At 43.7% G+C, this 25,981-nt stretch overlaps 1 long non-coding RNA gene across 2 annotated transcripts in view; it reads left to right on the forward strand.

The window, feature by feature from the left end:
• Nucleotides 1-25,981, forward strand: part of LOC116525132 — a 107,492-nt gene that overhangs the window by 53,890 nt on the left and 27,621 nt on the right. Inside the window, exon 3 of one of the 2 annotated variants that reach the window (XR_004257590.1) lies at nucleotides 13,944-14,034. The exons of the other annotated variant lie outside the window; for it this stretch is intronic. This is a non-coding gene — a long non-coding RNA (uncharacterized LOC116525132). The remainder of the gene's footprint in view (nucleotides 1-13,943; nucleotides 14,035-25,981) is intronic. 2 annotated transcript variants of the gene reach the window in all.

Here is a 25,981-nt window from a genome sequence, read left to right on the forward strand (position 1 = left end):
AGATCGAGTTCAAGCCCTGGATATCCTTGTTAATTTTCTGTCTTGTTGATCTGTTTAATATTGACAGTGGAGTGTTAAAGTCTCCCACTATTATTGTGTGGGAGTTTAAGTCTCTTTGTAGGTCATTAAGAATTTGCCTTATGTATCTGTGTGCTCCTGTATTGGGTGCATATATATTTGGGATTGTTAGCTCTTCTTGTTGCATTGATCCTTTTACCATTATGTAATGCCCTTCTTTGTCTCTTTTGATCTTTGTTGGTTTAAAGTGTATTTTATCAGAGACTAGGATCACAACTTCTGCTTTTTTTTTTTGCTCTCCGTTTGCTTGGTAATTCTTCCTCTTTATTTTGAGCCTATGTGTGTCCTTGCATGTGACATGGGTTTCCTGAATACAGCACACCAATGGGTTTTGACTTTTTATCCAATTTTCCAGTCTGTGTCTTTTGATTGGGGCATTTAGCCCATTTACATTTAGGGTTAATATCATTATGTGTGAATTTGATCCTGCCATTTTGACACTAGCTGGTTGTTTTCCCTGTTAGTTGACGCAGTTTCTTCGTTGTGTCAATGGTCTTTACCATTTGGTACGTTTTTGGAGTGACTGGTACTGGTTGTTCCTTTCCTTGTTTAGTGTTTCTTTCAAGAGCTCTTGTAAAGCAGGCCTGGTGGTAATGAAATCTCTCAGAAGTTGCTTGTCCGTAAAGGATTTTATTTCTTCTTTGCTAATGAAGCTTAGTTTGACTGGATATGAAATTCTAGGTTGAAAGATCTTTTCTTTAAGAATGTTGAATTATTAGCCCCCACTCTCTTCTGGCTTGTAGGTTTTCTACCAAGAGCTCTGTTGTGAGTCTGATGGGCTTCCCTTTTTGAGTAACTGGACCTTTCTCTCTGGCTGCCCTTAGCATTTTTTCATTCGTTTCGACCCTGGTGAATCTGACGATTATGTGCCTTGGGGTTGCTCTTTTTGAGGAGTATCTCTGTGGTGTTCTTTGTATTTTCTGTATTTGAATGCTGGCCTGCTTTGCTAGTTGGGGAAGTTCTGGATAATATCGTGAAGAGTATTTTCCAGCTTGGATTCATTTTCCCTACCCTCTTCAGGTACACTGATCAAGTGTAGATTGGGTCTTTTCATATAATCCCGTATTTCTTGGAGGCTTTGTTCATTTCTTTTCATTCTTTTTTCTGTTTTCTTGTCTTCTCTTTTTATTTTGTTAAGCTGATCTTTGATCTCTGATATCCTTTCCTCTGTTTGATTGATCCAGCTATTGAAACTTATGTATGCGTCACGAAGTTCTTGTGCTGTGTTTTTCAGCTCCATCAAGTTGTTTATGTTCTTCTCTAGGCTGGTTATTCTAGTTAGCATTTCATCTAATCTTTTTTCAAGGTTCTTTGTTTCTTTACATTGAGTTAAAACATGTTCTTTTAGCTCAGAGAAGCTTGTTATTACCCATCTTCTGAAGCCTGCCTCTGTCAGCACATCAAAATAGTTTTCTGACGTGTTTTGTTGCCATGCTGGGGAGTTGTTGTGATCTCTCTGGGGAGGAGAGGTGTTCTGGACTTTGATGTTTTCTTCCTTTTTGTGCAGGTTTCTTTCCATCTTCTCTGAGTGGACACACTTTCTGTTAAAGTTGGGGTTATTTGTCCTGTATGATGCTTTTTTTTTTTTTTTTAAATGCAGGTGTCAGTGCGCCTCTTGAGACGGTCTGTCCATTGTCTGCCTGTGGAGGCACTGCTGGGCTGCCTCGGTCTCAGGCAGGCTGCTGTTTACTCTTCACCTGGTGACGTTAGCCCCACCTTCCTAATGGTGCACTCTTTTGCTCTGTGGAGCCTGCTGTTCCCAGATGGAGGATGTGTTAACTGCGAAACTCTCCTGGGAGAGGGACTCGGGTTGCTGGATCTTGTAGGGGAGGGACCTGTCTGGTCGTATCCTCCTCCCTGCTTTCAACTCTCCCTTCTGTGGGATGGGCAGTTCCTTTTTGCAAGTTTTCTTGGTATTAGTCCAAATCTCCACCCTGGTCTGCTCTAACAAGGCACCAGTCTGGCCAGGGCTGCTGGCCTGGGCCGTTTCCCGGGTCTGCGACTCCAGGTGGTTCTCAGCAAGGCGATGTTTTCCTGGTCTGTCTGCTGCTGACTTCTTGGAGTGAATTGCTTTATCTGATTCAGAGAACCAAGGAAGTGATGGCCCCCTGATCCTCCGTGCTCCATACACTTTCCAGGTGGGGCAGTGCCCCACCTTGTCTTGGTTGGATGCCTTTGGGCTGCTTTCGCTGCCTTTTTTTGGGGTTAATCCCGCTGTTCAACCGGGTTATTTAAAACAAGACTGGTACCTCACTTGGAGATGCGGATATCACTCTGGTTCTGTCTCACTCGGTGGTAGCTGCATTCCAGAGAAGTTTCCTTTCGGCCATCTTCCCCCTGAATCCCCATTTCAGTTATTTTTTAATGTCATCCTTCTTGTATGGCCTGCTTCCTCCCCACTTCCACCCTCTGTTGCATTTATTTTGGTCTCTGTCCTTCATGTTGGAGGCTTTCTTTAGCTGCCTGCTAATTCTCAGATATCTGCTCATGATTAGGAGCCAGGGACTAAAAATCTATAGAAGATATTTGTACACTGGAAACTTTTCTGTAGAGTTATCCAGCTATGCCATTTGCTGGGGAAAACCCCAATGTCAATTTAAAAAAAATCTTTTCACTTGAACCAGCCTGATTCCTCTCATAGACCCTACCACTCTGCTGCCTGGAAGGCAAAGGGCTGGTTGCTGATGTTCTGGGAGCCCAGTGCAGGTAGCAGGATGGGAATCTTAACACTTCATATGTGTATATTCATTTAATTTAATATGGTATCTTGGCCTTCAACTGGTTCTGTTGTTCTTCAATCCAGACACCCTCTATTTTGTGCTCCCCAGAGAATACACCTCCTGTATTCTTGAGAATGGGACAGGGTAGTCATGTGGTGGCATAGAGGCAGGGGAAGAAGCCCTAATTGCTTCTTAAATAATTCTTAACCACTTGTTTTACCTTCTCCATCCCCATATCCAGAGGCATCAGTGCTGCTCATCTCCAGGCCTTTTACTATTATGTTAATTCTCAGCTTTTTCCACTGTGGGGTTAAGATTGGGCTTCAAGTCAGTGACCATTTAACGAATTGCTTACCATTTCTCTAAATTTTGTTGTTGTGGGGTTTTACTTTCTCCATCCCCAGATCCAGAGGCATCAGTGCTGCTCATCTTCATGCCTTTTATTATTGTATTAATTCTCAGCTTTCTCCACTGTAAGGCTAAGATTGGGCTTCTTCAGCTCTACCATGTCAGGTAACCATTTAGCTAATTGTTTACCATTTCTCCAAATTTTGTTGTTGTGATCTCTTCCCTATGTTCCCTGTCCTTGTCGTTCTTGTTTCTTATGAGGTCTCTGTCCCTGGGTAGCTAGCTCTTGCTCTCCTGTGGCTGCTTTTCCTCTTCCCACCAGTGCCTGCTCTCTGATGTCATAGCAGTGAGGTCTGGGCAGGCAACAGCACCTTCAACTCCTTGGCACAGGGAGTTTTACCCAATTGCAGTGGACTGTCTATGGAAGCGATCAAGAGTCATTTTGGGTGCCAAGGCTAGCTCAGAGATTAAACAGAAGAAAAAGATGTCTTCTGTCAACAGATTAATAGAGGCCATCTGGGAGGAGGTGGCATCTGAACCAGGTCCTGAGAAGACCATTCATGTTTCAGTTCAATTAAATTCAAATCCATGTGTTCTGTGAATGAGCAGGCATTGAGTTGGGATAGGAAGTTGCTGTAGCACAGTGGTTTAAATAGAGGGTTCCAGATAATGCCTGCATTTGAATTCTGGGTCCTTGATTACTGACTGTAATTTGTTTAGATTCTATAATCCTCAGTTTCCCAGTTGAGAAAATGGGGGCAATAATAACATCTTTCTCTGGGGTTGTTGGGAAGATTAATTAAATGCAAAAGTGCATATAAAGTAGTCAAGGAACTATAGCATAGTATATAGCATATAGACAGTGGCTCAGTACGCAGACCGTGTCAGAACACCTGGATCTGAGTCCTGGCTGTGACTTAGTAACTGTGAGAGGCTGGGCAAATTTCTTAACCTTTCTGTGCCTCAGTTTATTTATCTGTACACTGGAGATAATTTATTGTCAGGATTATGGAAATGCTGGCATAGGGGACGTGAAGCATGGCTGAATGAAACTGTGTTTCTGCACCACTGACTTCTGGGTAGTCGGCCATAGCATTGAATGCCGGGAGAGGATCAGGATCCTGTCATAACATTATCACTGTTAATTCTGCATGAATGTCATGTTGAGTTGAGTTGAGAGCCTTGTAGTTTGTTATTTGGCTTCAGCCTCTACTGTTTTTTAATTTGACCAAAAGATGTTGTCAGATGTAAACGAGTGAAAAGTCCGGCTTTTCTTTGCTTGGAAAATGCTTAGAGTTCACAGTGAAGAGTAATCTTGGAAACTTGCTCTCCAGCCACTGGCCTGTTACCTGAGCCCTGGTGTTCAAACAGGGGTAAGAAAGTCCAAAGTGTCTGTTTTTCTGCTTTGGCCTCCAGGAAGTCAAACATCTGTTGTCCCCCAAAGCTTAATCCTCATTGACAGAAGTTCTGGAAGGTAGGCTGAATTCATCCTTGTCCTAGGGCTTGTTGGGGCTCCAGAGAAGAAAAAAAGCCCGTGGATAGAGGCAGTATCATGTTCATTTAACCTTCCCATGTCTCAATTTTGTCATCTGTAAAATGGGGTTATTGTAAGGATTGGTGGATAGTGCTTGGCACATGGCATAGGTTACATGTACGTGTTAGCTATGAAGAATATGTGTTTCAGAGCTCTCAGGGTTTGAGCCCTTCTTGTCCTGAGAATCCCATGGAGATGGAGATGCAAACCTCTCACAGGAGCCAAATCGTTCTCCCCGTCTTCTCTGTTTTTCTGGGTAGATCGGCCTTCATGACCTGTCCTGGTGTCCCTGCTTTCCCAAGCCTGGCTCAGCTGCTTGCAGGGAGGACCATCTGCCTGCAGGATTAGACCTACCTAGGTGCTGAGCTGGTCCTTAACTCGGGTCATCCATTCATCCAACAGTCCCAAGCACTAGTGCCAGGCACTGGGTGCAGAGAGGAAAAGAGCAAGGCCTTTGCCCTCAAGAAGCTCACAATCTGGTGGGAGTTGTAGGCATGAAAACAGATTATAGCCACACATTGTAATAACTCTGAGGTGGACATAGAGACAAGAAGAGGCCCTGTGGCTGCAAGAATCAACAGCCCACCAAATGGCATGCTCCCCTGTCAGCAGGGTGGAGCTAGAAGGCTCCTGGACTGCATCTTCCCAGCCCTCCTTGCAGCCAGGCGTGACCTTGTGACTTGATCTCACCAATGGGATGTGGGTGGGAGTGAGGTGACCCCTCTGGCCAGAGATCCTAAGAAGTGGATGTGCCTCTTCCAGTCCCTCTTACCCCTTCTATCAGCTGGATGTAGATTACTCTGAGACCCTAGGGTTTATGGAGCCAAAAGATGTATCTCTAATTTCCGCATGAGGGAAAGCTGCTTGCCAACCAGGAATGCCTACTTTAGACTGTCCTGGAATGATAAACCTCTATTGCATCAAACCACTGAAATTTAGGAATTTGTTATCTAAGATTATTCTAATGGGAAACAAATGTCTAATCCAACGGGTGGCTTCAGGGAAGGATTCCAGGAAGAAGTGACACCTGGGTCTTAGGTGCTAGCTATTTGGGAGCTGGCAAGCAATGTATGGGGGTAGTGGTAGTAATGATATGAGGGGTAGGTGGAAGGAGGTGGGAGAAGCTGGGAGGATAGTTCAGGCAGATGAACAAATGAAGCATGGAGTGTGTGTGAAGGGTTGGTCTGTGTGTGTGCGTACCTGCGTGTGTGGTATGGATGACAACAGGAAGGTTAGTGTTCCTGGAGTGTAAAGGGCGGGGGCAGGAGACAGTAAATAAAGCTACAGGAATTTGTAGGGGACCAGGTAGGACCTTGTGTGCCAAGGAGTTTTAATGACTCCTGTAGACAATAGGAGAGGCCCAATGGAATGGCTTAAAATGGACAATGTGATCAGATTGCGATTTATAATGACTGCTTTGCTGGAAGTGTGATGAATGGATTAGATAAGGTGAGTCTAGAGCCAGGGAGACCAGAGAGCAGTTAAGTGATGCCTTGTCCAGAGAGGCACGATGGAGGCACGGCGGGCTGGACAGTGGTGAAAGGGGCAGGAAAACTGGGTGGTTGTTTGGGTTGGTGGGGTGTGGAGACAGAAGCATTAAAGATGATGTCTGGGTTTATAAAGCCATATATAATTTTTACTCATACAAATGAATAGGAAAGGAAAAGGCAATTAAGTTTTCTGTGAAAGGAGGTGGGCATGGTGGCGAGTGCCTGTAGTCCCAGCTACTCGGGAGGCTGAAGTGGGAGGATCACTTGAGCCCAGGAGTTAGGGGCTACAACAGGCCATGATTGCACCTGTGAACAGCCATTGCACTCCAGCCTGGGCAACACAGTGAGACCCTCATCTCTAAAATAACAGTAATAATAATTTTATAATAGGAGAACCCCTTTTAACTATATTTTTAAAAGCTCTCCCTGTTTAGCACATCCTAGCTGTCAAATACTTTTCTAAGCCCTTTACATATATTAACTCATTAATCTTAACAATAAATCCTTGAGTATCATGGGTACAATGATTTGCCTCGTTTTATAGATGAGGAAATTGACCACAAAAGTTTAAACACTTTGCCAGCTAGTAAGTGGCAAAGTAAGGATTTGGACCCAGGGAGCCTGGGTTATGCTCCTGACCACTGTATTCTGTTTCTTTTTTCACATATTGTATAGTGTCCCAGTTAGAGTCCTTCTGGAACCCAAGGGCCCATGGGGAATTTGGACACTGATAACCAGCCTGGACTGAACCTGAATATTCAGTGACTCCATCTGGACATTGAGATCTGGATTCTGAATTTTCCCATTCAAGAAGCTGTTCTCTAGGCAGACTACAGGCCCAACTCCAGACCTGCACCTTCTCAGCTTCCTCTATCACCCCTCCTCAGCCCCTTCCCATTGCTGAGACCCAGCATGACTTGCAGCTGGGTGCTCACAGCTGTGACACCCTTTGGATCCCCATAGCCCCAAACACTAAGGACACTTGTCTAAAGCCACACAGTTGGCAGATAGTTAGATTTGGATTCAAACTGAGATCTGTCTGCAAAACCACATCCTTTCAGCTGTTCCCTGTGGCTTCCCCCATTTTCCCCCCAAATCTACACTCAATCCTTAGGACTTCAAAATCAAGCCCAGGGCAGTTCCACTTCTTCTTGGCAATACAGAGTAAGATGAAAAATACCAAGGCTTCATCCTTAGGGATATTCTCATCCTCCAGGAATGAAGTAGAAGGGAAGCAGCACCCAGGCTGGCTGTCCAGGTAAGCCCAGCAGGCTGAGCTGCAGCTCATGGACTTTGGCTAATTTGTTATTAATTCCTTAGGAGCACAGAACAACCCTAACAAGATGCAAAAATCAACAGCTGAGGGATAGACAAAGCAACTTGCTGAGCATAATGTGAGAGAGGAAAATGGTTTTTAAAAGACGTTGACAAAGTATTTGCTGTACAGCCTATAAAGTGAAGAATAAATGACTTTGTTGCATTAATTCACATTTTTTTTTCCCTAAGTTGAACAAAGGGCTAAGGTAAGGGGCCTGGCTGGCCTTGTAATGTCAGGATAATTATTGTTTAGTTAGGAGCCTAGTTTTTTTTTTTTTTTTTTTTTTTTACTTTTCAGAGGCAGAAAGAGCAATTAGGGCTGAAATGGGTTTCCAAGTGATGAGAGAGAGATAAACGTCAATTAACAGTAATGGCATCGGCTAGAAAAAAATTTCTCTACAACCTGGAACCCAGTGCCTTCCTTCCTGACTCCTTTGTGCCCAGCAATGAGGAGAAAGGCTGAGCAAAGGGAGAGAGAGAGCCCTGTAGAGAAAGGTCCCCAACCCCTGGCTGTGGACCAGTAAGGGTCAGTGTTGAGCTGTTAGGAACTGGGCTACACAGCAGGAGGTGAGCAGTGGGCGAGAGCATTACCGCTTGAGCTCTACTTCTCATTAGATCAGCAGCGGCATGAGATTCTCATAGGAGCGTGATCCTATTGTGAACTGCACATGGGAGGGATTTAGGTTGCATGCTCCTTATGAGACTAACTAATGCCTGATGATTTGAGGTAGAACAGTTTCATCTTGAATTATCTTCTGTAAAACCAGTCCCTGGTGCCAAAAAGGTTGGCGACTGCTGCTGTAGAGGGATGGGGTGGGGCAAGAGATCCCTGGGTGTGTGGCCTATATGAGGACCATACTGCAAGCCTGTGTCTAGGCTGCCAAGTTCAATGCCAAGACACATGGTAGCCATTCTTGAGACAGCACTATGGAGGAAGAAGTTGGGCTGTTGTCACTTCCCTGAAGTTTTTTCCAGAAGCCCAACTAAGTCAAAGAGGTTGCCAGTGGCTGGGAGCCTGGGGGCTGTGGAGCAAGTTTAAATAGCCTACTGGGCCCTTTGCAATCGGTGCAGCCATCCCCCTTCCCTCTCTGGCCTCATTTTCTGTCATTAGTCCCTTTCACACCCTGCTACAGACACCTGACTTCCTTACTGTTTTTGTAACATGGTGGGGATTCTCTGCCCCCACTCTTTGCTGTATTTCCTTTGCCCACATTTTCCCTTTCCCAGATAATTTTATGGCTTGAAATCTCACCTCTTTCAAGTCTTCACCACTCAAACACACCTCCTCAATGTAGCCTGCCCTAATCACACTTTTAAAAATACAAACTAATCCCTGTTCTATTTTTTTCCTTTTTTCTATAGCACCTAGACCTTTCTTAAAAAATTATATTATTTGTTTGCTTATTACATATTTATTGTATTTATTGTATGTCTTCCCTCCTCTAGAATGTAAGCTGTGTTAGGGTAAGAGTTGTCCGTTTTGTTCACTGATAGATTCCCACCTTTTGGAAAGGGGCTGGGCACATAAACAGTTCTTGATAAATGTTGGCTGAATGAATGAATGAGATGGGACCAGTCGTCAGAGGCCAGACATTCCAATGTGCTTCTTCACAGTCGGGATGTCAGTGTGGGTGACAACAGGTAGGTTATCACGCCCACTCTAAATCTGTTTCCCAACTCCTGTTGTCACCCACGCTGTCTGTTACAAAACCTTGACAAACTATTTGCTTTGCAGCTTATAAAGTGGAGAATAGATGACTTTGTTGCATTGATTCTTTTTCCCCTCTCAGGTGAAGTGAGAGGAGAGGTAATGGGCTAGGGTAAGAGCCTGGTTGGTCTTGTGATCCCACAATAATTATTGTTCAGTCAGGAGCCTAGCAATTTTTAAAATTTTTGTAATTTTTAGAGCCACAGAGAACAACTGGGGCTGAAATGGTTTTCCAAGTGATGGAGAGAGCGAAATGTCAATTAGCAGTAATGGCATACCGTCTGTTACAGTGTGGGTGACAATAGGCAGTTGGGAGACCGAGATTCAGAGTGGGGCTATGACTTGCTCAAGGAGCACCATAGCTGGAACTGGATACCATGTCTTTGAACTGCAACCCAGCGTACTTTGTTCTGGCTACAATTTGACAGAGGGCAGAGATAACTTCATCAGTGTCTGCTATATGCCCCTCACAGCAATACCTAGGCCTCCTCATTCCCTCTGTACCTGCCTACCAGCCCAGTAACCTACTGCTTCCCGTTCTCCTGTCCCTACTTCTTCTCTTCACAGTCCTCCAATTCTTCTTGGTCTTCGGTTCTCAGCTTTATTATTACTGCCTCTGAGATGCTCTTCCTGATGATCCAGACTACACCTGACCTTGATTGTTGTTCCCAAAGCCCTCCACATATCCTGATCCTTACACCCAGGAAACACTGAAATCACCTAGCTCATTGCCTGTCTTCTTTGCTCAGATAGCCGCTGCGTAAGGACAGATTTTGTCTGTCTGGTTCATTGCTATTTCCCTAGGGCCTAGAATTGTGGAAAACATTCAAAAAATGTGTGAGGACTTGGGAAGGTGTGGTAGGGGGATTACTTGAGGCCAGGAGTTCGAGGCTGCAGTAAGCCATGATTGTGCCACTGTACTCCTGCCTGGGTGACAGAGAGACCCTGGCCCTGAAAAAAAAAATGTGATGAATGAATGGTGAAGTTATTTTGCTTCTTTGTGCCTTAGTTTCTTTAATAAATGAGGGCTGATAGTGTCTACTTTGTAGGGTCCTTGAGAAGACTATAGCTGGCATGTAATAAGTGTTCAGTTATTAGCTTTGCATCAATCCTGGGAGTATTACTGTCCCTATCTTACAGTGGAGAATCTGAGTCTTTTAAAGATTAAATGACTTGTCCAAGGCCGTGTACTGTACTTGGTAAACATTAGGACTTGAACTCAGGTCCATCTGATGCCAAAACTTGAGCTCCTCCTGCATGCACCACTGCCTCACCCTGTCAAGCAAGAGGAGCTTATTTGCTCCTTTGGCTTTAATACTGCACTGGAAATTGTCTGGTAAATTTGGAGTTCAATACCCATCATAAAGAAACTTAGAGACAGTTTATTTAAAAGTACAATTTAAAGATGTGGTAAGCTTGGTTGTTTCTTTTACCCCTATCCCATCCCAAAAACTGCTTGGCCTGTCCTGCCCATGGACCTGGTCTCCACCTAGCTGACAGCAATAACTTGGCCGTGACTTCTCCTGGTACCCTTGTCCTGCCCTGGGAATTCCTGGAGGTAGAGTGGGCCTCCAGTGTTTGTCCTCCTTAAAACCTTTCAGGCAGGGCATGGCAGGAGGAAGTCAACCTATATTATCGCCTATATTCCATTGAAATGGTGAAGTATATCGACTAATTTTTTTCATTTCAGATTTTTCTATTGTGACAAAATGTATATACCATAAAGTTTACCATTTTAATCATTTTAAAGTATATAAATCAGTGGCACTAAGTACCTTCACAATGCTGTGCAACCATTACCACCATCCATTTCCAGAATTTTTTCATTATCCCAAATAGAAACTCTACCCATCAAATAATAACTCCTCATACCCTCTTTCCTCCCAGCCCCTAACAACTGCTATTCTACTTTCTGTCTCTATGAATTTGGCTATTCTAGGTACCTCATATAAGTGGAATGATATAATATCTGTACTTTTTGTTTGACTTATTCTACTTAGCATGTTTTCAAGGCTCATCCATGTTGTAGCATGTATCAGAATTTCATTTCTTCTTAGGGCTAGATAGTATTCTATTGTATATCTATCCTACATTTTATCTGTTTATCTGTCAGTGGACACAGGTTGTTCCTACCTCTTGGCTATTGTGAATATTGCTGTTATGAATATTGGTGTATAAGTATCTGTTTGAGTTCTTGCTTTTAATTATCTTGGGTATCATGGAGTGGAATTGCTGGATTATATTGTAATTCTATGTTTAACTTTTTGAGAGGCCAGCAACCTCTTTTCTACAGTGACCATACCATTTTGCATTCCCAATGTCTCTATGTTCTTAATAATACTTGCTCTTTTTCTTCTTTTGATAGTAGCCATCTTATTGGGTATGAAGTGGTATCTTATTGTGGTTTTGATTTGCATTTCCTTAATGGCTAATGACATTGAGCATCTTTTCATGGGCTTATTGGCCATATGTATGTCTTCTCTGGAGATGTCTATTCAGATGGTAGTCTCCTAGTCCCCTGGGTACAGGATTGGAACAGAGGGAGTTCTGTTGTCTGTCTTTGCCCTGCCAGGGGAAGCTGGGCATGCACAGCCACTGGCCATGAGGCTGGGATTTGGGTTGGTATCTTCAGGGATGGAGGGGGAAAGGGCTATAGGTGCCCTGTGGTCTTCAGGATGAGCTAAGTCATGATTCACAGGGAGGAGATGAGGCTGTGATGCCAGTGAGTCCTTGCACTGGCCAAGTCTCCAGGGTTGGAGAATGGGGAGTAGGGAGGTGGGTGGCAGATACTGAGTTCAGAAAGGAAGCAAGTTAATGATAAGAAAGACTAGTTATGGGTTGCTACAGCAGGTAACTGGTATAGGGGTGAGTAGTCTACACCACTGGAAGAGAGTGAAGTATCTACTCTGCCATCCTGCAACCCAGCCAAGGCCCAGGCTTCATACCCCTGCAGCTTCTGCCTTTGAGTTTCCTGGAACCTGGGCCAATCAAGTAGCTCGGTTCTCCTAACTTCACTCCATCACGTCCACACTGGGTGCTGATGTCCAGCAGTGGTGGGTTTGTGTGTGTGAGGTGCTCCAGAGTAGGAGCTGGTATTTGATGTCCCACTTTTACTTGATAACAAGTTGGTGTTTGTTCCTGAGCCCAAGCTCTGAGCTTTGCTTCTTCACAGCTCAGCAGAGAGAGCACTGGATTAGGAGTCAAGACACGGGTGACCTTGTCTTGGGTCTGCCTCTCAGCAAGTAAGAAGGAAGTTTAAAGTGTAAGGAGAGGCTCCAACGCCTTAGCAAAAAGAGGTTCTCTCTCTTTTGTCTTGGGGCAGGAGGAACAGGGGACTTGCTTCCCGAGTCTATCCCTGCTGAGTATTATGATGGCCACTGTACACACTGAGTATGCCCTTGCAATTTAGTCTTCTTTAAGTATCAAAAGTCACCTTTTATTCAGGAATTTGTAAATACATCAAAAAGATTAGCAAAGAAGTGAGCTTATTGTATTTCACTTACTCAACAGTTAACCTAGTTGTGGTTGTATTTAACATCAGCCGTAAACAACGTGAGGCACCATTTCAGAATAGGTGGTGTGCTGACTGCCAACCCTGTCTTCTTGGTGTAGCGCTGACCTTGAGACAGAAGCAACTTACTCACCATTCAGTTCCCTGTCATCTGCTTTGTCCTGATTCTGCATATTCTGCTGAAACATGTCTGCTTCCCATGTTGGCCTGCAACCTGTACAGCTCCATACTGGTTGTTTCCTTCTTCAGAGTGAACACTTCGCACTCCCCAAACTCTCAGGCATTCCCACTTTAGGGGATCACAATTTAGCCTTCAAGTTAATGGAGTTTTCATTTCCGTGTTTCTAGCTATTTCTGGTCCTATGTTCTACTGTGCAGATTAATGTAATGGGGAAAGACTGGAGGTATGCTATTCTCTCATGTGAAATGACAATGGCTAATATAAAACGCAATGTCAGCTCAGTTCTCACTTGGGGTCCTAGAGCCAAGCCCAATAGACCAGGCACCAGGATCGACAGTGGTCAGTTACTGACCTTACTTCATCTTACTGTTTTGCCAAAGTGTAATTCTGGTAATTTTTTTTTTTTTTTTTTTTGAGACAGAGTCTTACTCTGTCACCAGGCACCAGGCTGGAGTGCAGTGGCGCAGTCTCGGCTCACTGCAATCTCCGCCTCCTGGGTTCAAGCAATTTTCCTGCCTCAGCCTCCCAAGTAGCTGGGACTACAGGCCTGCATCACCACGCCCAGCTAATTTTTGTATTTTTTAGTAGAGATGGGGTTTCGCTATGTTGGTCAGGATATTCTCGATCTTTGACCTTGTGATCTGCCTGCCTCGGCCTCCCAAAGTGCTGGGATTATAGGCGTGAGCCACCATGCCGGCCAATTCTGGTAAATTTCTATTCCTTCAGGGCCTCAGTGGATGTGATGGTTAATATTATGAGTCAACTTGACTGGGCCACATGGTGCCCAGATATTTGGCTAAACATTATTTCTGGGTGTGTCTGTGAGATGTTTCTGGATTAGGTTAACATTGATTTGGAAGATAGAGTAAAGCAGATTGCCCTCCCCAATGTGGGTGAGCGTCATGCAATCCATTGAAGGCCTAAAGAGAAAGAAAGGCTGAGTAAGAAAGAATTCTTTCTCTCTGGTTGACTGTCTTGGGAACTGGGACGTCAGTTTGCTGCCTTTGGACTTGGACTCAGACTGGAATTTACACCATTGGCTTTTCTGGTTCTCAGGCTTTGCACTCAAACTGGAACTACACCATTGCTCTTCTGGGTCTCTATCTTGCTGGCTACAGATCTTGCACCTCCCAGTCTCCACACTTGTGTGAGCTAATTCCTGATAGTAAATCTCTTTATTATATATCTACATAACTATATCTATCTACCTACTCTATTGGCATTGCTTCCCTGGAGCACCCAGACTAATACAGTAGGGCAAAGTCAACTGGGCAGGGCTGGGCAGGCAGATACTCCAATTTGTGTCTCTCCTCCTTTAGACATACAGACCAAAGGTGGGTATTGATCAGAGGGTTCTCTGATATTCATCTAGCTTGGTCATTTTATTTTTTATAGTATTTTATTTTATTCTTATGTCATTTCATTTTATGGGCTTGGTTGTTTTTGCAACCAACCTCCTGCCTGGCTCTTTGCAGTTTTTCTGGATCACAGCTGTAGTCCTAGGGAGGTCCTCTCTCCAGGGGATACTGGCAGAAAAGGGAGCATATGTCAGGGGGCTGGGGAAGCTGGCAGAAATCTTCCTTGTCTGTTTAATGTTTTATTAGAGTCTGTGTAGCAATGTATGTAAACAAGTCCCATGGTGGAAGAATTCAGAATAAATTACTGCCTGCAATTTCCTGTTTGGCATTGATCTTGTAGATTGGAGACTCAAGATGGAAACCGCCTGGTATTATTGTGCCAACTTCCATGTTGAAGGGCCCACAAATTCCTCATGAATCCTATGATGTCAGAACCACATGAAGCCTTAGATACCAGGCAGTCTAATCCCACATAATACTGATCGGGCTCAGAGACCCAAAAAGGCCTGAGGTCACATGGTGAAAAGAGGCATAATCTTGGCTGTGATATTAGTTCAGCTTTAGCACTCCAAGGGACAGATTTTAATAGGTATGAAAGATTGTTTTAAAGCAGCCAAAGTCTGTTATTACTTATTGAGGAGGGTCTCAGAGCAATTGGCCTGCATTTTCCCTTCATGTTGTTTCTTAATGTGTGTTTATGGCCCAGCCTTGGCAGTTTTTTTTTTGAGACTGAGTCTCACCCTGTTTCCCAAGCTGGAGTGCAATGGTACGACGTCAGCTCACTGAAGCTTCCACCTCCCAGGTTCAAGCAATTCTTCTGCCTCAGCCTCTTGAGTAGCTGGGATTAAGGTGCATGTCACCATGCCGAGTTATTATTATTATTATTTTTTGTATCTTTAGTAGAGACAGGATTTCACCATGTTGACCAGGCTGGTCTTGAACTCCTGACCTCATGATCTGCCCACCTTGGCTTCCCAAAGTGCTGGGATTACAGGCCTGTGCCACTGCGCCCAGCCAGCCTTGGCATTTTGAATTCAGATTCTTTTGGCAGCCAAAGGCAATTCTGTGCTGCTGAGAGCTGTTATGGAAGCAGAAACTGCTCAGGGCTCAGACGAGCCAATTACCCAGTGGGACCCTCAGTTTTATCCTCTGTTTTATAGGCAAGATAATCTCTGACCTGCCTCTTTCCCACAGTGACAGAGCTAATGCAAAAGAGCTCTGTAAATGGAAAGATCTGTTTTGCAATAACAAAGCCAGGACCTGATGGAATTTAATGCTGAAAGGAGGACCTTCTCTCTAAGGTGCCAACTCACCTCTTGAAACTGTCTCCCAAAATCTCACCACCCCCAAGCACATCACTTCTGCCAACACTCCAGCAGGGAGAGAAACTGTCCTTTAACAGGCTGGTTGGGTGAATCTCATGCGGCGCTAAACTGTGTGTTCTCCAGTGTCTATACATTTTCTTTTCACTCTATTGCAAGTTCTTTACATGTCCTGTAGAGTTGTTTTAGTTATTTACTGCTGTGTAATAAATCATCCCAAAACTTAATGGCTTTAGTAACAATAATCATTTCTTCCCTCTCATAGTTTGAAGCATTCCGTAGTTTGGAAATTCTGGAGCAGTATAGCTGGGTGGTTCTGGCTCAGGGTCATTATGAGCTTGCCTCCAATGTCAGCCAGGGCTGTAGTCATCTGAAGGCTTGACTGGGGATGGAGGATCTACTCTCAAGGTGGATCACTCACTGGCAGACAAGTTAGTGCTGGCCAGTGGAGGGGGCCTCAGTTACTCTCTATAGGGCACCATGGATGTCTCACATCATGGCAGTTGACTTCCTTTGGAGCAAGAGGTCTGAGTGTCCAAGGCAGAAGCTGCAAGGCCTTTTATGACCCAGCCTCATTTCTTCTGTATTGTATTGGTTACTCAGAGCTAGCTATGATTTAGTGTGGCAGGGAATTACGTTAGGGCAAGGATACCAGGATGCAAGCATCACAGGAGTCTGGCTACTTCTGTCTACCTTTGACTCCTGATGATTCGTAGCTTTTCCATTGAACATACACTTGTCCCTTCCCAAGGCCCACAAAAGTCTCATCATATTATAGCATCAGTTTGAACTCCCAGGTCTTGTCATCTAATTGGGTCCAGGTTCAGATGAGGCTCCTTGGGTAAATATCTCAAATATAGCACCTCCTCACAGTTCCTCTTGATCTATAGACCCACGAAAAAAGAAACATATTCTCTTCCCTCTAACTAATATACAATAATAGGGCAGGCATAGGATAAGCATTATAGATCATCCTGTAAAAAAGAAGAAAAAAGATAAATGAGAGGTACACAGGGGGCCTTGGCAATTCTGAAATTCTGCTGGGAATGCAGGCAGTTTCTTGGTTAGAACTCAGACCTGCTGCCTGAGAATGGTTCTCTATGGCTCTTGGCTCCAATTTCTGGGCTCAGAAGCAGAAGCTGAGTCATCTTTTCTTTTTCCATAAAAAACAGCCAGTGTTTGCAACTAAGTAGTTTTCTCAGCCTGCTTTCTTATAGTGGTTTAAAGGTCCAAAGGTTCATTTTCTTTCTTCTTTTTTTTTGAGATGAAGTTTTGCTCTTGTTGTCCAGGCTGGAGTGCAATGATGCAATCTTGGCTCGCCGCAACCTCCGCCTCCTGCAAAGACTCATTTTCATTGTATATGATCAGTGTCCCTTTTAATCTATGCAGGCAATATTTCACACAATGTAATAACCTTATAATCTATAAATAAGACTCTGTGAATCCTATTGGCATTTGCTCCATTAGTTAAAGTTCACAACTACAAGTATCAATGAGATAAGCTACTTTGCATCTTGAGTTTTCTGTAAGGCTGCTATGGGACACTGCAATTAAGATTACCAGAAGCCCTATTGTTTATGGGTGAGGGACCTCTTTGAAGCACCACCTTACATATTTTTGAGGTCTTAATAAAGGGCTTTGCATTCACTCTGTCAGTTTTGTCTTTAGATTATTTTTCCTGTGAGGACACTGAATTTGATCTTTGCCTGGAGGACATTTTAAAATTTCAGTATCATTTCCTGTCTGGAGAATTTAGCAGTAAGACATTTTTATTTTCAAACCCAGCAAGTCCTGGCCCCTTTATGTTCAATGCTTCTTTCTTTAACACATCTTCTCACTTTTCACATTTTATTATAAGCAACCAGAAGCCAGGTGGCACCTTCAACACTCTACCTGGAAATCTCCTTTGCTAGATCATCCAATTCATTAGGTACATTTTCTAGTTTCCATTTTACGGTAGAAGAGAGTATTGCTGAATTTCCCCTCACTGTATACTGTGGATTGAATGTTTATGTCTTCTCACATATTCATGTGGTAAAGCCCTAACCCCTAATGTGACTGTATTTAGAGACAGGGTCAGCGAGGAGGTGATAAAGTTTAAATGAGGTCATAAGTGTGGGATGCTAATTCTATCAGGCCAGGGCCCTTAAAGAAGAGGAAGAGGGCTGGGTGGTGCCATGGTTCACACCTATAATCCCAGCACTTTAGAAGGCCGAGGTGGGCAGATCACTTGAGCTCAGGAGTTCAAGATCAGCTTGGACAACATGGTAAAACCCTGTCTCTACAAATACAAAAGATTAGCTGGGTATGGTGGTATGTGCCTGTAGTCCCAGCTACTTGGGAGCTACTTGGGTGCATCACTTGAGGTGGGAGAATCATTTGAGCTTGGGAGGCAGTGGTTGCAGTGAGCCAAGATTGTGCTACTGTACTCTGGCCTGGGCAACAGAGCAAGATTCTGTCTGAAAAAAACAGAGAGAGAGAGAAAGAAAGAGACATAAGAGCTCTTGCTCTTCCAGGTGAAGACACTATAGTAAGATAGCCATCATCTGCAACCCAGAAAGAGAGCCCTCACCAGGAATCAAATCAGCCAGCATCTTGATCCTGGACTTCTCAGCCTCCAGAACTGTGAAAAATAAATTTTGTTGTTTAATTTACCCAGTTGATGATATTTTGTTATGGCAGTTCAAGCAGACTGATAGACTATATTATAAGGATTCTCTTTCCTCCATTTTCTAATATCATCTTGCTTACTTTCCATTAAGTACTCATGGATCGCCTTCTTGCAGTACTGGTTATAATCCCAAAAGACACAATTCCAAGTGTCATGTATCTGAATGTCGAAATACTAAAAGATAAAATACCATAAAGATCAAAATCCCCAAAGTCTGAAATTCTATAAATCATAATCATGAAAGATTAAAACCTGGAATGTTGAAATACTGAAAGTGAAATTCTGGGGAAGGAATTATCATGTTTTTGGTTGTACACACGATAGCTGCATCATGTTAAGCAGAACTATTACCTTGTTATTGTCTGTCTTTAAGGAGGCTTAAGGAGGTATGTGTGAGTGCCAAGTTGTCAAGGGGCGGACTTGTGGACTTGATTTGAGTTATCAACTTGATTGGAATAAGGAATGCCTACAAACTTGATAAGCATTATTTTGGGTGTGTCTGTGAGGGTGTTTCCAGAGGAGGTTAGTGTGTGAGTCTGAGTGGACCAGGTGGGGAATATTGCCCTCAATATTGGTGAGCACCATTTAATCATCAGAGGGCTCAGAAAGAACAAATACAGAAGGTGAATTGGTCTCTCTCTGAGAGCTGGGACAGGTTTTTCTTCTGCTACCTTGGACATCAGAACTTCAGGCTCACCAGGCTTTGGATTCCAGGACACACGAGGTTTTACCCAGGTCCCGGGGCTTTTGGCCTCAGACAGAGAGTAACACAATTGACTGTCCTGATTCTCAATGTAAAAACATGGAAACTTCCTCAATAAATAATGATATGTCCTTTTTGTACATCTGCGTTGTTAAAAATAAAAAATAAAATCTCTTAGAATCTTGGTTGGGCAACCGCATATTCACTGGTGACCCATGGTGGTTTTTGAAGGATCTCATCAAAAGATGTAAGTTGTCCATCACAGTATTTCAGACGACTTCAGTTATAAAGCTGGGTGCATGCAACTACAACTATAGTGACAGGTGTTTGTACATTTCACTTTTTGACCTATTTCTTTATGAATAGGGTTAATCTGCTCATAACTGTTGTACTCCTGTGACTGTCCCTAGAATACATGGGCGCTTATGCTTACAAAAATATGTAGGTTATTATTGCCTATTTTATCAAATAAAATGGCCTATGAAGTGTTCTGTCATTTTTTATATGTTTCCCAAATAAAACCCCTTTTAAAATACAAATAAATGTCTTTTAAATAATAATTAAAATTATTTTTTCTGGAATTCTATTTTTGGGATTTTAATCTTTCAGGATTCCAATGTTCAGAATTATGGCATTTGGGATTGTGTCTTTCAATTTTATGTCTCCAGTCCACCTTCTTGAAGCCATCGGATGGCATGGTCTCTCCAATGTCCTTCCAAGTCCCACCCTCAAAGATGCTGCTCCATCTTTAGTTTTTGTTGTTGCAGCTTCACCCACCTTCCAGGTACCAACATCTATGTCAGTTATCTGTTGCTGCTAACAAATCACTTCAAAACTTACTGGCTTACGGCAATAATAATTGTTGATTATCTCTCATGATTTCAATGGGTCAGGAATGCAGGAACAGCTTGGCTGAGTGGTTCTGGCTCAGGGTCTCTCATGAAGCTACAGTCAGATGGTGTCTAGGGCCATTGAAAAGGCTTATTGACACATATATCCAGTTCCAAGGCTAAGAAATCTTGGATAGCTAAGGGCTGGCATAGCCAGGGCTTCTCAGGCATCTTTATGCAGTCTCTCCACATACTTTCTCCAGCATCGGAAGAAGAGCTCCCAAGGCATATGTTTCAAGAGAAAGCCAGATGGAAGTCATATGCTTTTTATGACCTGTCTCAGGAGTCACATAGCATCACACCTGCCACACTCTATTGGTGAGAATAGTCACAAGCCCATCCCAGATCCAAGGGGAGGGAGCATAGAAATCTATTATGGTTTATGTGGGTCAGGAATGCAGGAGGAGCTTGGCTGAGTGGTTCTGGCTCAGGGTGTCTCATGAAGCTGCAGTCAGATGATGTCTAGGGCCATTGAAAAAGCTTCTTGAGCCTTCTTGACTCATATATCCAGTTCCCAGGCTAAGAAGCCTGGGATCCATCTCTTGGTGGGAGGGATCCATCTTCAGGCACTTGCCACCATGAAATATGGGAGAAACGAAACATGTCATAGCATGCACACACACATACACAGAGCCTCATTCCTTGGTATCCATGGGGAATTGGTTCCGGGACCTCCCTTAGACACCAAAATCTGAAGATGCTCAAGTCCCTGATATAAAATGATGTAGAATTTCCATATAACACACACATCCTCCCGTTTACTTTAATCTCTGATTACCTGTAATATCTAATATAAATACTATGTAAATAGTTGTTATTCCATATTGTTTAGGAAATAATGACCAGAAAAGATGTGTGGAACCTATGTTTATGGAGGGCTAAGTATCTATACGTAGTCATTATTGGGAAATGTCATCTGACATAAACACTCAGCACTCAGGATCTGGCCGGTCTTTTGATGACTGTTTGTTGCTCATTTGGTTGTTTTACTGACTTTGTGGCTTACTAATAATGAAAGTGGTAGTAAAAGTAGTAATGGTAATAATAACTACAACAACCATTCATTAAGCTCTTATTACCCTGTGAAAGACTTGTTTTAAAATTTCCCTTTTGATTGAAGGGCAACTTGTTGCAATATAGCTCACAAGACTTAAGTGTATATCTCAATGAATTTTTATATATGTTTACAAACATGTAACCAAAACTGGAACGGGACATAGGACATTTGCAGTACACCACGAGGTTCCTATATACTCACTGCCAATCTCCCTTCCTCCTCCCAGGTAAACACTTTTCTTACTTTTCTCCCCATAGATCAGTTTGCCTATTCTTGAAGCTCATATAAATGAATAATAGCATATGAACTCTTTTTTTGTCTGATTCCTCTACTGTGCAAAACACTTTATATTTACTATCTCACTTAATTCTTGCAACAACCTTATGAGATAGTCAAGAATTCACATGCTGGCTATCGGCTGCCAAAGTGCATTTGTTTAGTCTGCACAATATTTTTAAATGTTTGAGTCTGACCACTTTTAGGATTAGAATTGAATGCAGTCTCTAGTACTTGTTGCTTTATAGTCAGTTGATGTTATTTACGTCACTTCCCTGGCACCTGCAGGCATTAGGTTTACATACTCTAAGGTGAGCATTCTTATCGTCCCTAGCACCTGAAAAAACAATGGTTCACCAGGGGTTAAATAACTTGCATAAAACCTCCTATCACAGAAATGGCAGAAGTGGGATTTGAACTCAGGCCTGTCTTCCTACTGCCCTCCTAAGTTAGGAGCAGAAAAAACAAATTTGTCCCCAAATTCTGTTGCTTCGAAGTCTAAATCCCTTTGTTTGAACACCCTCCTCTGGAACTTCATACCTCTGCTTAGCCTGGGAGCAGTGCAGGGGCCATTGCTGCCAGCCTCACCCCGACTCAGGCCAGCCTCTGACGTTCACCAAACACCCCTGAACTCCCATCTGCTCCTGCCAGTCCCAAACATATTCCTCATTGCTTACTTCTGTATCTTTGCTCACACTGTTTTTTCCTGCCTGAAATGTCCAAGGCTACTTAGTCATCCTTCAAGGCTCAACTAAAAATGCTACTTTCTACTTGCTGCTCCCACATCCCATGGCCAATCAAACACTTCTTTTTCTTCTCAGGACAAAAAGACTCAGTTTTTAAAATTTGTACTTCAATTATCAAGAGATATATCAAATTAACCTCAAATGACTTTTAGGAATGTAACCAAAGTATCAGTCCCATAAAAGGTTATTTCATTTATTTCCCTCTGCTAAATGCATCACTACATTTTTATTGATTCTTAAGGAAGAGAGGTGAGAAGAATCTGTGCTACCCCCACTGGGTTCCAAATGAACAAGCAGTCAGAAGTTTATTACTTCCAGATATCCTACTTGCTTTCTAGATATCCCATAGGGTTTCAATTCCATCACAGCAATGCTTACTGAGCAGCCCTGGGCTTGATCATATAGCTTGGGTGTCTGGGAACAAAAAGATGAGGCTGCATCTCTGGGCTAGGATGAGTTAGGGTCTGGTTGCGGGTGTCCATGGAGACAATGGCAGGGTGGAGTGGCAGCTGGTTTGGGGGTATCTGGGGATGCTATTAGAGGTCAGGGTTGTTGATTCCAGCCATATCTCTTCTTTTAGTGACATCTCAAGATAGTTATTAACTTCTTTGAGCTTTAATGTTCTTATTTGAAAAATGCATATTCCAGGTAACTTTATGAGTTTTTGGACCTGGGGCAAATATAATTGGATTTTTCTTATCATCCATGCTTTGAAAATTGGCTCAGATGTTTGAGATGCAAAATTATATTTTCTTATAGGAGTATCCAGATAATAAAAGTAATAGATGTTATCTTCTATTGGACATTTACGATGTGCCAACCCTGTGCCATGCGTGCTTATTATATGCATTATCTCATTTATTCTCACTATGACCATGGTTATCACCACTTGACAGAGGAGGAGAAAGTTCTAAAAGATGAGGCACTGACTTGCTTGATGTTATATGGTTGGTGAGCTGCTAATATTTTTATTTTTGAGCCCAGGCTGGAGTGCAATGGTGCAATCTCAGCTCACTGCAACCTCTGCCTCCTGGGTTCAAGCAATTCTCCAGCTTCAGCCTTTGGAGTAGCTGGGATTACAGGCACTTGCCACCATACCCAGCTAATTTTTGTATTTTTTTTTCAGTAGAGACGGGGTTTTGCCATGTTGGCCAGGCTGGTCTCGAACTCCTGACCCCAGGTGATCCACCCACCTAGGCCTCCCAAAGTGCTGGGATTACAGGCTTGAGCCATTGTGCCCAGCCCTAATTTTTTTTTTTTTTTTTTTTTTGAGTTAGGGTCTTACTCTTTTACCTAGTCTGAAGTGCAGTGATGTGATCGTGGCTCAATGCAGCCTCAAACTCCCAGGTTCATGTAATCCTCTCACCTCAGCCTCCCAAGCAGCTGGGGCTACAGGTGCACACCACTAGGCCCAGCTAATTTTTGTATTTTTTATAGATACTGGATTTCACTATGTTGCCCAGGCTGGTCTTGAACTGGGGTCAAGCGATCTGCCCACCTTGGCCTCCCAAAGTGCTGGAATTAGAAGTGAGAGTCACTGGTCCCGGCAAGTTACTGACACTTGACTGAGCAAATGATTGGTAAAATAATGGGTGTCATTTCTGTTTCCTGTTTCTACTCAGCATATCTATCTTTCTCCTTTGCCTTTTGATAGCAAATCTAACCTATCTGGTTAAAGGTAAAGTCAATCATAGTGCTCCATGCTGCTGACCTCTGGCTTGGCCCAGGATGGTGCACATGGTATAAATGGGGCAAATCAGAGTTCTTCCTGGGATCTTTCAGACTGAAGTCTGAGGGAGACTGCTTCTCTTGCTTGGATCATGGCTTCAGAGGAGGGGCTGTAGATGGTCATGTTGTCTCTTACAATTTAGGGAAAAGAGCAGAGGTGGAGTGAGAAATCGAGAGAGAGAGAGATAGAGAGAGAGAGAGAGAGAGAGAGAGAGAGAGAGAGAGAGAAAGAGAGAGAGAGAGTCCTGAGTAACTTTATTGGTCCCTGATTCGGCTCCTTTGCTGGCCCCTGGAATATGCTGTACTGTCCTTTGAAATTGTATTCGTCAGCTAGAAATGCCATAATGAGAAAATATCATAGACAGGGTGGCTTAAACAAAGAAATTTATTTTCTCACAGTTCTGGAGACTGGAAAGCCTAAGATCAGGGTGCCAGCATGGTTGGTTTCTGGTGAGGTCTCGCTTCCTGACTTGTAGACAGCTGCCTTCTCTCTGTGTCTTCACATGGTGGAGAGAGACGGCTCTGATGCCTTTTCTTCCCCATATAAGGACACCAGCTTTCTTGGATTAGGGTGCCAATCTCATGACTTTATTTAGCCTTTATCACCTCACAGACCCCATCTCCAAATCCAATCACGGTGGGGGTTAGGGCTTCAACATATGGCTTGGGGTGGGGTGGTGGAGGATATGAACTTTCCGTCTATAACAGGATGAAGGACTGTTTACTTCAAGCTGCTGGGAGCTGCTGGCAGGAAGCCCTGGGCTGCTCATCTCCTATGGTAACTCAGCTGAGGAGACCTGCCTTGTCTAAGATCATACCCTCCTTTCTGATGTGGGGTACAGACCTGGCATCCCTGCCTCAACTCAGGGCAACCAACCAACATGGGGAGATGAAAACTTGGCACTGTCACCCCAGCTTCAGAACTCCCCTGGGGGAGGTGGGGCCTCTGCCAAGTGATGCAGTTTTTCACACCTCAAGTTCTCCCTTCACCTAACCCTGCTTCTTTCCTTTCTGCAGGCTCTCCCTAATGAGCTGACTTCCTCCACATGAAAGTTCATCTGGGGGGTTGCTTCCTGGGAACCAGCCTGCCTTGGGCTTCCTGAAGCTGCTCTGCTTCTTCATGTTCCCCTTCAGTTCTTTGAACCATTCCAGCAATGTAGTCTCATTTTTTGTTAAAGGTCTTTTGAGTTTAAGTTTTGTCACTTTTCAACTTCTTAACACTTCTGAAAGAAACCTGGTGACTTCAGTGAGGAAACTACTGCCTCTCTCACTCTGGAAGTGTCCACTGCAGAGTGACAGAGGCAGAGGACTAGTGGGACCTGGGAGTGAGGAGTCAGGAAGACAGTGCCATGAGTAGATGGCCTTGTGGCAGCAGCACCAGTGGGAGTAGAGCTGCTGCCCGGTGCATGGGGTTGAGCTGCCCAGTGAATGGGGTAGAGCTGCCCGGTGCACGGGGTTGAGCTGCCCGGTGCACGGGGTAGAGCTGCCCGGTGCACGGGGTTGAGCTGTCCGGTGCACGGGGTTGAGCTGCCCGGTACACGGGGTAGAGCTGCCCGGTGCACAGGGTTGAGCTGCCCAGTGTATGGGGTTGAGCTGCCTAGCACATGGAGTCTCAGTTGACAGTTTCTAGGAACAGCACTTGATTGATGCTCTGCCACCCAGAGTCCAACCTGCCCCATCTTCTAGTTCTCTCTCCTCATGTCTCACCTTGCCCCTCCCTTGGCTTTGGGATACTTCCTTGTCTTTGCCTTTCTTCTTCCTCTTTTCAGCCTCACATTTGCCTACCCCTCACTTACATGTCAGTATTCTCCAGATTCTGCTTACAGACCTCTTCTTTTCTTCTATTTATTCTCCCTGATTGAATTTCTCAGTGACTTCAACAGCCACTTTTTACTAATACTCCCAATTCTGTATCTATAGCCTACATCTTTCCTAGATTCCTGAGCTATACATTTTTGCTGCTGGGAGTTTCCACCTGGAAATGGATAGTGTTATGGTTTCCAGCTCCTGGTGACACTAGAAGAGCTAAAAAGAGCTGGCATCATTCTGAGCACTAACGGTCAGTACACAGCACAAAATGCATTTGAAAATTACAAAAGCAACCAAACACAACAAAAAACTGTCAACCTCATGAGGTTTTAAGGGGATAATATTTATGAATTTTCTTTGAAAAGTAAACTGTGCCATGCAAATACAAGATGTTTTATAGATGAAGAGTGTTTATAATCATAGAACATTTCAGTAAAACAATTCATTATTTATGAAAAAAATCCAGACACTGGCACTCTCCAGAGCTATTGCAGATTCAGTTCCAGACCACTGCAGTAAAGTGGATATTTTGAT

Source organism: Sapajus apella, unplaced genomic scaffold (assembly GCF_009761245.1).
Source record: "Sapajus apella isolate SASKATOON/1434 unplaced genomic scaffold, GSC_monkey_1.0 scaffold47, whole genome shotgun sequence".
In the NCBI taxonomy this organism is placed as follows: domain Eukaryota; kingdom Metazoa; phylum Chordata; class Mammalia; order Primates; family Cebidae; genus Sapajus; species Sapajus apella.